The sequence below is a fragment of the Chrysochloris asiatica genome, unplaced genomic scaffold (assembly GCF_000296735.1).
Source record: "Chrysochloris asiatica unplaced genomic scaffold, ChrAsi1.0 scaffold00043, whole genome shotgun sequence".
NCBI lineage: Eukaryota > Metazoa > Chordata > Mammalia > Afrosoricida > Chrysochloridae > Chrysochloris > Chrysochloris asiatica.
In genome coordinates this window covers 6,359,774-6,370,723 of record NW_006408561.1, presented here as the reverse complement: position 1 = coordinate 6,370,723, position 10,950 = coordinate 6,359,774, and positions in this window count along the sequence as shown.

Genomic DNA, 10,950 nt, shown 5'->3' with positions numbered 1-10,950 from the left:
CAGAGCTCCTATAGAGGGTCACTATGAGTCAGAACCGACTCAACAGCACTTAACAACAAACAACACTTTACTTTATAGAATGACAGTGTGTTTAAGTAGATTGTAAACTGAATTTTATAAATCAAATCATTCCCAATAACCTTCATTGTTAATACCAGAAATGATATTGCATAAAGAAAAAAGACTTTCTGGCACCACTAAAGCAGAGGGTAGTGTGTTAGGTTATAGAATTCAGAATTGTTGTTGTTGTTGTTATGTGCCTTGGAGTAAGTTCCGACTCATAGTGACCCTGTACAGGGTTTCCGAGGCTGTAAATTTTTATGGGAGCAGAAAGGCAGAAAACCTCATCTTTCTCCCATGGAATTCAGAATTAGCAGAATGAAAATGGAGTCTAAAGACCAAACCATGTAAATTCGGATAAGACTCAAATTGTCTCAACTTTTATTTTTCAATCATGAAAGATGAGTGGTTTCAGAGATTTATTTATTTTTATTTCCCAATTCATCTCATATTTATATAAAACAATCCTTTTATTAATTACCTATTTTAAAAATAACTTTATAATCACATGTTGATAATAGCTTTAGGTCAACTATAGCAGAAATATGTATTCCAATTCTATAGTTCATATTTTTTGTGGTTTCTAAAGTTATGTTGGGGGGAAAACAAATCCCTGTCCTTTCAAAGGAACATTCAGGGTTTTCGCTTTGTACACTGAAGGAGAAAGAAATGTCTCTAAAAAGAACTGCTCGGGATCTCACTTTCTCCCTAGAGTTTGCTCTTTTGTTTACAAGCATCATGCAAATATCTTAGATATTGATGCTTCTGCTCCTGTTCTTACTTAGCAATACATTCGCATAGCTCCTAATTACGCATTTACAATAAGGAAGTTCTTGCCCTTTAATAAACTAGAGAAACATTACAGCTAAGCAGAGATTTGCACTCTTTGCAAAGCAAAATATTTAGTAAGGATAATTAAAGATGTAGAACCCTAGGACAAAATGTTTTCATTCAACAAATATCTCTAGTATATCTATTTGCCAGGCAAAATGTTGGGTTCTTTGGATAGTAATAAGCAAGATAATTCATTTCCTCAGTTCTGTTGGGAAATAGACAAGTAACTATACTTAAGAGCATTCCTAAGTATGCAGTTTCCCTGGGAGAACATCAAACAAACTGTTTGTAAAATGGAATGAAGAATGTAAAGTACTTGAATTTCGACTGTCTGTGTGAAGGGTGTCAAACTATAGAGGGCTGAGAAATTGGGATGAGATGGTAGTGAAACAAAGAGGAGAGAAATGGAAAACAATACAATAATATGAGATCCATGAATTGCAAACTATTAGAGTTTTAACCCTATCAAGAAAGGAAAACATCTATACAATATTATTGTGATGGTGATTGGGTACCTTCAAGTGAGTTTTGATTCATGTTATTGTTAGGTGTGGGCAAGTCTGTTCCTACTAATAGTGACCCCATCTATGTGCAACAGAATGAAATGCTGCCCAGTCCTATGCCATATTTTTGATGGTCTTCTCTTTCACTGACTCTCTACCAAGCATGGTGTCCTTCTCTAGGGACTGGTACCACCAATAAACATACTCAAAGTACATGAGATGAAATCTCACCATCCTCACTTCTGTGAGGTATTCTTGTTTCACTGCTTCCACGATAGATTTGTGCTTCTAGCAGTTCATAGTGTATTCAGTATTATTCACCAAGACATCAATTCTTCTTGGGTCTTTCTAATTCATTGATCCATTATCCAGCTTTTACAGGCATATGCAGTGATTGACAATACCATGGGTTAGGTCAAGAGCATCTTAGTTTTCAAGGAGATATTTTTGCTTTTTAATACTTTAAGTGGTCTTTTGAAGCTGATTTGCTCAATGTGATATGTTGCTTGATTTCTGGACAGCTAATTCTACAGACATCGATTACAGATCCAAGTAAAATTAAATCTTTGACAATATCATTACTTTCTCTATCATGATGTTGCTTATGCTCCATTTGTGAGGATTTTTTATTTCTTTATTTTGAGGTATAACCCATACCAAATTCTTTATAGTCTTTCTTCTTCATCAGTAAGTGCTTTTCACTTTAAGCAAGTGATGCGTGTCAACTCATACTGCAAGTTGTTAATGAGTCTCCCTCCAATATTCCTGCCAAATTCTTCATATTCCAAACTGACCCTATGTGGAATAGTAGAACTTCTTCATAGGGGTTTTCTATGCTGACCAGATTGCTACGTCTTTCTCCAGTGGAGTCTCTGGGTGAGTTAAAACAGAAACTCACAAAACAATTTCGTTGAATATATTAGCATAGTGATTACGAATCGGACTGTGAACCACAAGGTCAGCAGTTCAAAACTACCAGCTGTTCCGCAGGAGAAAGATGAGGCTTTCTGCTCCTGTAAAGATTTACAGCTTCGGGAACCCTGTACAGGGTCTCTATGAGTAGGAACCGACTCCACGGCACATAACAACAACAACAACGTGTTTCTTTTACAAACAAACCCCAGAGAGTTTCTGGTTACCCTGGGAGTTCTGAGAAAGTTTGATTGAGAGTATCCTTCTCTAGGTTTATCTTAATACTCCCTGGTCAGTTCTTTTTTTCTCTCTCTCTCATTTGGGAACAAGAAGAGAAAGCACAGAGCATCTAAAAGACAAAAGAACAACTTACTTATTTTCACCAACATAAATGTAAAACCATTCTTTTCTTTCCTTGCATTTTATAATGTATAGAAAATTTTAAATAGTACAAGAAGTATTTCACAGATATTTTACTTTAGAAAACAATGATTTATCAACTACGTTTCATCCATCAGTTACACGATGCTTACAAAAACTTTTGATTCCATCAGTTAACTGATATGTCTACAAAGTAAATTCACATTCTTGTAGATTGATCAGCAATATTCACTTAAAAATAGAAAACATATGTAATTTGCCTATACATATAGAACCTTGTTGTTAAGTGCCTTTGAATCAATTCTGTCTTATAGTGACCTGATATAGTTTCCAAGGAACAGCTTATGAATTTGAACCACCGACCTTGTGGTTCAAACCAATCTTGCAGTCCAGTGCATTATCCCATTATGCCACCTAGTTGAAGACAATTAAACAACTTAAGGAGAATCTGGTTAAAAATTACATAAACTCATCCAGTTTTTATTGCTTGTTCATTGTTCTTCATATATAACGTTTGAGATTGCTTTTTGACAATATAGAAGTGCTGCAGTAACATAATGACTTGTGAACTATAGATTGAATTAAAATTTGCTTATCACAGCAGACAAAAAGAAAATACAGATTCCAATACAGTTTCCAGTAGTAATGATAGCATTTAAAAATAATCTCACTTATGTACTAAAGCAATAATCGTGAATATAAAACACCATCTCTGAATTATCTATACAAATGGACCTGTAGATAAAACAAAATTATAGATAATTCTAAACTAACTTAAATTGGATGTTTGTATTTTTAGAATTGCACGCATATATGGCTGGTGTGGTGCTGGGGGATAAAACATTGGACTGCAAGATGGGCTGGAATTGCAGGATTGGCAGTTCAAACTCATAGGTCACTTGTCAGAAATCCATACAGAGTCTCTATGACTTGGAACAAATTTGACAGCTCTTAATAGCAACATAGCTGTAGCAAATGTTAGTGAAATTGACTCAACTAATAAAGTCCACTGAATTCAGTTTTTTCATATTGATCCATGCTTAATTTATCAATAAAGCACATATCATGTGGGACATCTGAAACACTTCTCAGGCACAATGATAACCAGTTCCATGATAGGTAGAACTGAACTAACTAGAAATAAATTAAAGTAACTTTGTTCACATGTGATGCTAACTGGTGAATTTATATACTGATGGCAGGAATCTATACATTGAGATATTTTATAAAAGTTTAATTCAATATATTCATTTCTTCATCCCAGCCATCTTTCAACAACTGTTTATCAAAAGCTTATTTTATGTCAGATTCTGTGTCAACCATTGAATCGGAAAAGGTAAAAATCATTCACTGCCCTCTCTGCCCAGGAGGCAAGCTAAAATACAAATCAGGTCACCAAAAGTGACCAATCCCCCTGGTTTTCCCCCTGCTCTCAAACAGGTATGCAGCCTGGCCCCTCCCCAACTCTGATCCTATACAGGCCTATGTTGCCCCCATTCAGGGCTCAGAATCTGGAGAAATTAGCTCCTCCTAGTCAGCCGGCTTAATAAAATCTGAAACTTGGCTTCACCTCTCGGAGTGGCCTCACTTTCTTCTACCACGAATCTAAGACTGCTGTAACACCATCAGAGATTTATAATCAGGAATTACCTAATATTCTCTGGTGAATTTTGCCACTGTGAAATGAAAACTGGGGGATGTGGACAAGGGGCATTTAATGCATGAAGTCTGATCAATTGGATCCAGACTTCAAATTGACCTTCCTTAAAAATGCTAAATGATTGCTTTTCAATAATTTTCTTATTTGTATTTTTGTTGCTGTTTTATATTCTTCTGATGTCTCAGATGCTAAGAGATTCTGTATACTAATTAGAGCTACAGTTGATGGATGACAATATTGGAGATTATTAGGAGTGACTGCATATAACACAAATTAATAATGAACGGCTGAATAAACTCACCTGGCAAGCCTCACTTTGAGAAGAAAGTGTTTTCTGTTTTCTCTATACTATGTTCTTCTTGACAATAGCTAGTATTTGTTTTGTCTTTTGCCATTATTTATGTAATACCCTATTTCATGATATTCTTGAATCCCTATTTCATCTATATCGAGAACAAATCGGGCTGCAAACCGCAAGGTAGGCAGTTCGAAACTATCAGCTGCTCCATGGGAGAAAGATGAGGTTTTCTGCTCCCATAAATATTTACAGCCTCAGAAACCCTGTTCAGGGTTGCTGTGGGTTGGAATCAACTCAAAGGCACTTAACAACAACAACAAGAACACTGAGATAGAAAAATATCTTTGGATCTATGCAAATGTGTCAATAAAAATATATTCCAAATAAGTTTCTTGTTAAGCCTCAGGAGTAATCCTGAGCCCCACCCAGAACTTTCTGAGGTGGGACATTCCCACTTGAAAAAACATGCAGACCAACCAGAAACAGCTAGAATTAAAAAAGATATTTATTGAAAGAAAGACCAGCAGAAAAAAACAGAAAACAACAACAAAAAAAACAGACTGTCTAGCTGTTATAATATCAAGCAAAATAAGCGGTCTGCCTTGGAGCCACCAAGGCAAGAACCTCAGGGTGAACCTCCTTCTAATACTGAAACTTAGAGGGAACACAGGAGCAGACATGTATGCTTGCTGGTGATTGCCCTGGTCAACATGTAAACAGAAGTAAGAGAAGTGCAGCAACCTGCTGAGTTTGGCCTTGTTCCATAGACACCCATTGACCTTGAGATGGTCTGAATTTTAGGAAGACATGTGAATTCCTTAGCTCATGGACACTTATCTAGCCACTGGGGACTAGTTAAAGTGGCTAACTGGTCTGAAGTGGGGAGAGATATACAAGAACTCCCAAACATTCAGATAGTACCCATTTGGCCTAGCTTGGATGGCATGATAACCATAACACAAGCAAATTAAAATAACAAAGCTTGGTACAGGGAATATCCATAAATTGCTACAATTTGATGAACTAGACCTTTGCTTATGGATGTAGTTGCTCAAAATTCCAACTAAAAGGAAAGGACTCTTATAGCAAGGAACAAGGTTGGCCCAGGACCAGCCAGTATTTCGTTCTGTTGTGTATAGGGTTGTTATGAGTCGATACCAACTCTATGGCACCTAACAATAACAACAATAATTTGACACATGCATGAAAACAAAAGTACAAAATTGTTTTAGATGTTACTATTGCAACAGTACTTCTCACATTCAAGTTTAGACAACTCGGAAATTCTAACAAGTTTGGTGGCAAAGTGAAGATGCCCCCCACACTTCCAAGGATTAAAAAGCAATCAATAATTGCTTAAACCCTCAAGGTTGTAAATCAATGAAAAAATGCCCACAAAGCAAGGAGCCAAACCAAAATAGTGTTAAGCTCAGTTTTTTACACATCCCCCCCCCCCAGTGACATTTGACTGAATGCATATGTTCAATGCAAAGAATGCTAAGTAAATCAATCAGATTGAATCATAAGGTGTTTTGTTTTGTTTTGTTTTTTCTTTTTTGCCACCTGAAGTGAGTAGGACTGAGACAATAAAGCAGTACTGCAGTCATTAATCATGGACTGCTATGGAGAAAAAGCCAAAGGAAAAGGGGAGTGAAGATGGTGACAAAGTGAAAACATCCGGTTTGAGAAAGAATGTCTTCTTATTCACCTTGACGATTCTTTTCTGATAAATATCTTGCCTATCCCTCTTTACTTTCTGGTTAAAGGTTTATTTTTTTATACTGTGACAAAACTCCTTTCATAAAACTGTCTAATTTGTGTGGCACATAATCATTTTTGAAATCCATTTAATTGGCACTAATTATGAGCATAAAAATAAGATAAATACAATAAATTCATGCTTTTTATAATGAAAAAAAATGAAACTAGCAATACAGAATTGTTTTCTTTTACTTTTATGTAAAAACCATTCAGATGCCAAATTACACATTTTGATTTGCATTCCCAATTATCAGCCTCAAATTCGGAACCATACATGCAAATAATTTAAATGTAGATTATATATACCATTTCCTATTATAATCATCATGGGAAGCAAAAAGGAGGCACTAAAAAAGGCAGCAAAACTCTTGGTAATTTTTCCCTTGAGGAAAATGCAAACAAGCATGTGAGTCACCTTAATTTCTGCTTTGTAAATAGTCACTAAAGTACTTTCTTCTGAAATGGAAGTAAAAAGAGTGATGTAATTCATCATCATAATGTGCACCCAAAATAGCAATAAACTTAAAAATATTGGTGGGAAGCAGAATGATGAATGTTTTATACCTTACTTGGGAGAGGTGTCACTGTAGGTGACCTTCAATATTCATTTAATCTACTTTGTGATTAACTTTCATTTACTTTAAGTGTCACTAATTTGAGGCCAATATAAATAGTAGTTAACTGACATTCTCTGATATTCCAACTAAAACTTATCTTTTGAAATTTTGATCCTATTTTAAGAATCCATTTCATTAAAGTGACTGATCATCATATAAGTTAATATGCTCCTAAGAAGAGATAATCATGCTTAATAAATCAATCTTTTGTTTGTTTCTTTCTTTAAATATAAACTTCAGTTTCAAACTGTTTTAGCTCTGGCTTGCCTTTTATCTTAAACTATCCTCAATGATCACTCTTATTTTATTGACAATGATCCAAAGTTATCATATGGTATATAAAAGTATTTGTGTGTGTACCTAAAATCTGTTCTTTTTATAATGCTATGATAAAGAAATACAAGTATTGTAATTTATAGAAACAGCATTGTTATATGGAGATTTTTAAATTGTACTTAGCGTGTGTACATTTTCAACTTTAAACATATTTCCAAACAAGAAACATTCCACCTGCATGGGCACATCTACTAGGTAAAGTTCTTCCATTTAACCTGCCAAACACTTAGATTGTTGAAATTCTATCCCAGAGAAACCAATGGGCTTTTAAAAAATCAGAATATAAATTTACATTTTAAATCTTTGAATCTCAGGAGAGACTAGGAATCTCAGGATTCTCTAGTTAGGAATAGCCTTTATTAAAATCATCAAACCAAAATCTCAGCACTTTTCACCACCTTCACCATTGTTGCCTTTTACAAGCTTCCAGCACCCTTGTTGTGGCAGTGCCTCCTAATGTTTATTATCAATGTCTCCTCTTGCGCCTAGTGTGGTATGATAATCACAAGATTGCTAACCACTAGGTTGGAGGTTTAAACCCACCAGTCTCTTCTCAGAAACCCTATACAGGGTTGTTAGTAGAGTCATTGGCACTTAGCAACAACTTTTTCACCCACAAAGTATACTTTCCATTACATTTCTCAAAACTCTCAAATGGCTTCCATATCATTGCAGAATCTGGGTACTGGGTACTTCTCTGAGTCATGTTTTTCTACACTCACCTTTGTTCAATTTAATTTAGCCACAAAAATATGTTGATACATATCCTTTTTACTGGTATGGTGCTATAGGATAAGCCCTGAACAAGGGACCACAAGGTCAGCCCTTCAAACCCACCAGCTGTCCCTTAGAAACCCTATACATGGTGCCTATAAGTTGGAATTGACTCAATGGAATTTTACAACAGCAACATCCTTTTAATTTTTGTTACTACCAAAATTCTGTCATCAATTTTTATGCTTTCTCTCTCTCTGTTTTTGTTTTTGTTTTTTCTTTGCCTTTTTACTGATTCAAGTTTATTCTCTAACTGTGCAAGCTGAGGAAGGTATTGTTTGTTTCTTTTTTTGTTCAAGTCTTTAGTATATTAAGGAACCCTGGTGACACTGCTAGTTAGGCATTGAGTGCTAACCACAAGGTTAGGGGTTCAATCCACTAGGCACTAAAAGATGAGACTCCCTGAAATCATCAAGATTATAGTCTTGGAAGTCCTATATAGGGATGCTGTGAGTTGGAATTAACCTAATGGCAGTAGGTTTGGTTTGGGTTGTATATGTTCCAGATACCAAAAAAAAAAGAAGAAAAATATAGTTAAAATATTTGTCATAAAATGATATGCAAAATTATAAGAAAAATGGTAATCAGTGACTGAAGAAGCTTCAAGCTATAATTTTATTTGTACAAACATACTACACAATAGTTCTTCTCTCTCATCTTTTTAAAATAGATAGAGACAACCTTGTTCAGAAGTATTTTCTAAAGTTAGAAAAATTCAATTCCCCTTTAATTGCAATACAAAACTATTAGAAATACATGTTAACATGAGTTAATTGTTATCTTAATTGAAAGTCATTTTCAAATGAAATAGAATTTTCTCTTTGATAAAAAATTTGCTTGTCAAGATGTTCAAAAATGTTATTTGCCCTAAACCAGTATAACAGACCTTTTAGTCCATCTCCATGTTCCTGGGTTTCAACATAAATGAAATGTAAAAGGATAAAAAAGTTAAAAAAAAAAAAAAAATAGAAAAACAGAAGTTGATTTTTAAAAAAAAAGGAGGGGACATGATAAAGTATAATATGTTTATCCAAAGACATAAAAATCTTAAAAGTTAATATGGCACAATAATGAAAATAGTTTAAGATAAGAAATTAATTTACTAGTTTATCCATTTTGCTATTAAAATGCTCAGACTTTTTATTATTATTATTTTTATTTCTAGGCCAAAGTTATTACATATTTCTTTTCAGTTCTCTTGATACAGGTTGTAGCCAATTTTGTAGCTGCTTAAGCTGGGCACATTCACAGTCTTTGGGGAAAACTTAACAGCTCTTTTACATCCACCTCAGCCTCCTCCAGCAGCATTTGCTGTAGGCAATGGTGCAGAGGTGATGTCTTTGGAGATTTAAAGGATGCACAGAAGCAGTTGAACATAAAAGTTTGACAAAAGAATAAAGAAGAAAGGGGGAAGAATGATAAAGAACTATTTTTGTCTTTAAAAGGTCACTGTGAAATTTGTATTAAAAGACACAATAGCTGTACCAAAGGGCCATAGAACTCTGCAGGAAAAGTCTTTAGGCCCGCAGAGCTAGGATCTCCACTTCCTTCTTAACTTCACATTAGGATCACTTCCTGAGGGGCTTTGTTAGGGAAGTGATTCATAATTTCCCAGTTAAGCGCTCCCTGGTGCTAGAACTGAGCTGTTCACTTGAAAATGCAGAGCACTTCAACAATTATTCAATAGAGTTATTTTTCTTTTGAAGGTCCATTAACTCTTTCACAGAGTAACAATGTATTATTTCAACTATGACAAATTAATGAGGAAAAGAACAAGCTATTTCCTGTTAAAATTAGGTCCCAACACCTTCATGAGGGGTTCTGAATCTGTTAGGCTTTCAAACAGGATTTTTTTCTGTTCTGTCATGAAGAACGGCAATCTACCTTATGACAAATAAATTATAAACATCCAGCTTTCTATTAAATTCTATTTTTTCTTTGACAGTGTTATGTCAAATAATGCATGTGTTATCATAACTTATTTTTCTACTTAGAAGAATCAAAGAATGTGAGTTTGAGTGACAATTCATCATACTGGTTCAGCAAATAGACTATGGAAACGGTTTGAATTTGCTGGTTACTAATTGTGTGAGTGTGAGCAAGTTACTTAATCTCTCTGGGCTACAGTTTCCTCAACTGTAAAATGTTGTTGTTAAGTGCTGATTCCAACCCATAGCGACCCTGTATAGGGTTTCCAAGGAACCGCTGGTGAGCTTGAACTGCCAACCTTGCATTTCAAAGGTCTTTGCAGTCTGGCGCATTAACCCACAGTCATACCATGACTCCAACTGTAAAATTGTTGTTGTTAAGTACCGTGGAGTCAGTTCTGATTCATAATGACCCCGTACAGGGTTTCCAAGGCTGTAAATCTTTACGGGAGCAGAAGGCCTCATCGTTCTCCCGTGAATCGCTGGCAGTTTCGAACTGCTGACGTTGAGGTTGACAGCCCAACTTGTAATCACTATGTTACCACAGCTCCTTAACTGTAAAATAGGAATTATTAAATACCTACCTAAAATACTTGTGAGGACTCAATGTGTCAGGATATAAGAAAATTCCTGGCACACAGTAAGTGTTATATGAGTGCTTTAAGAAAAAGCGAACATCATTTTGATCACGTGAAATAGTACATGTGCAATTCATATTTCAGCCACCACTCGTCTGTCTGTCGTGCTGTGGTGGTCTGAGTTGCTGTGATTCTGAGGGCTATGCCACCAGTGTTTTAAATAACCAGCAGGGTCACCCATGGTGGAAAGGTTTCAGATGAGCTACAAAACAAAGACAGACTAGGAAGAAAGAGTGACAAACTACTTC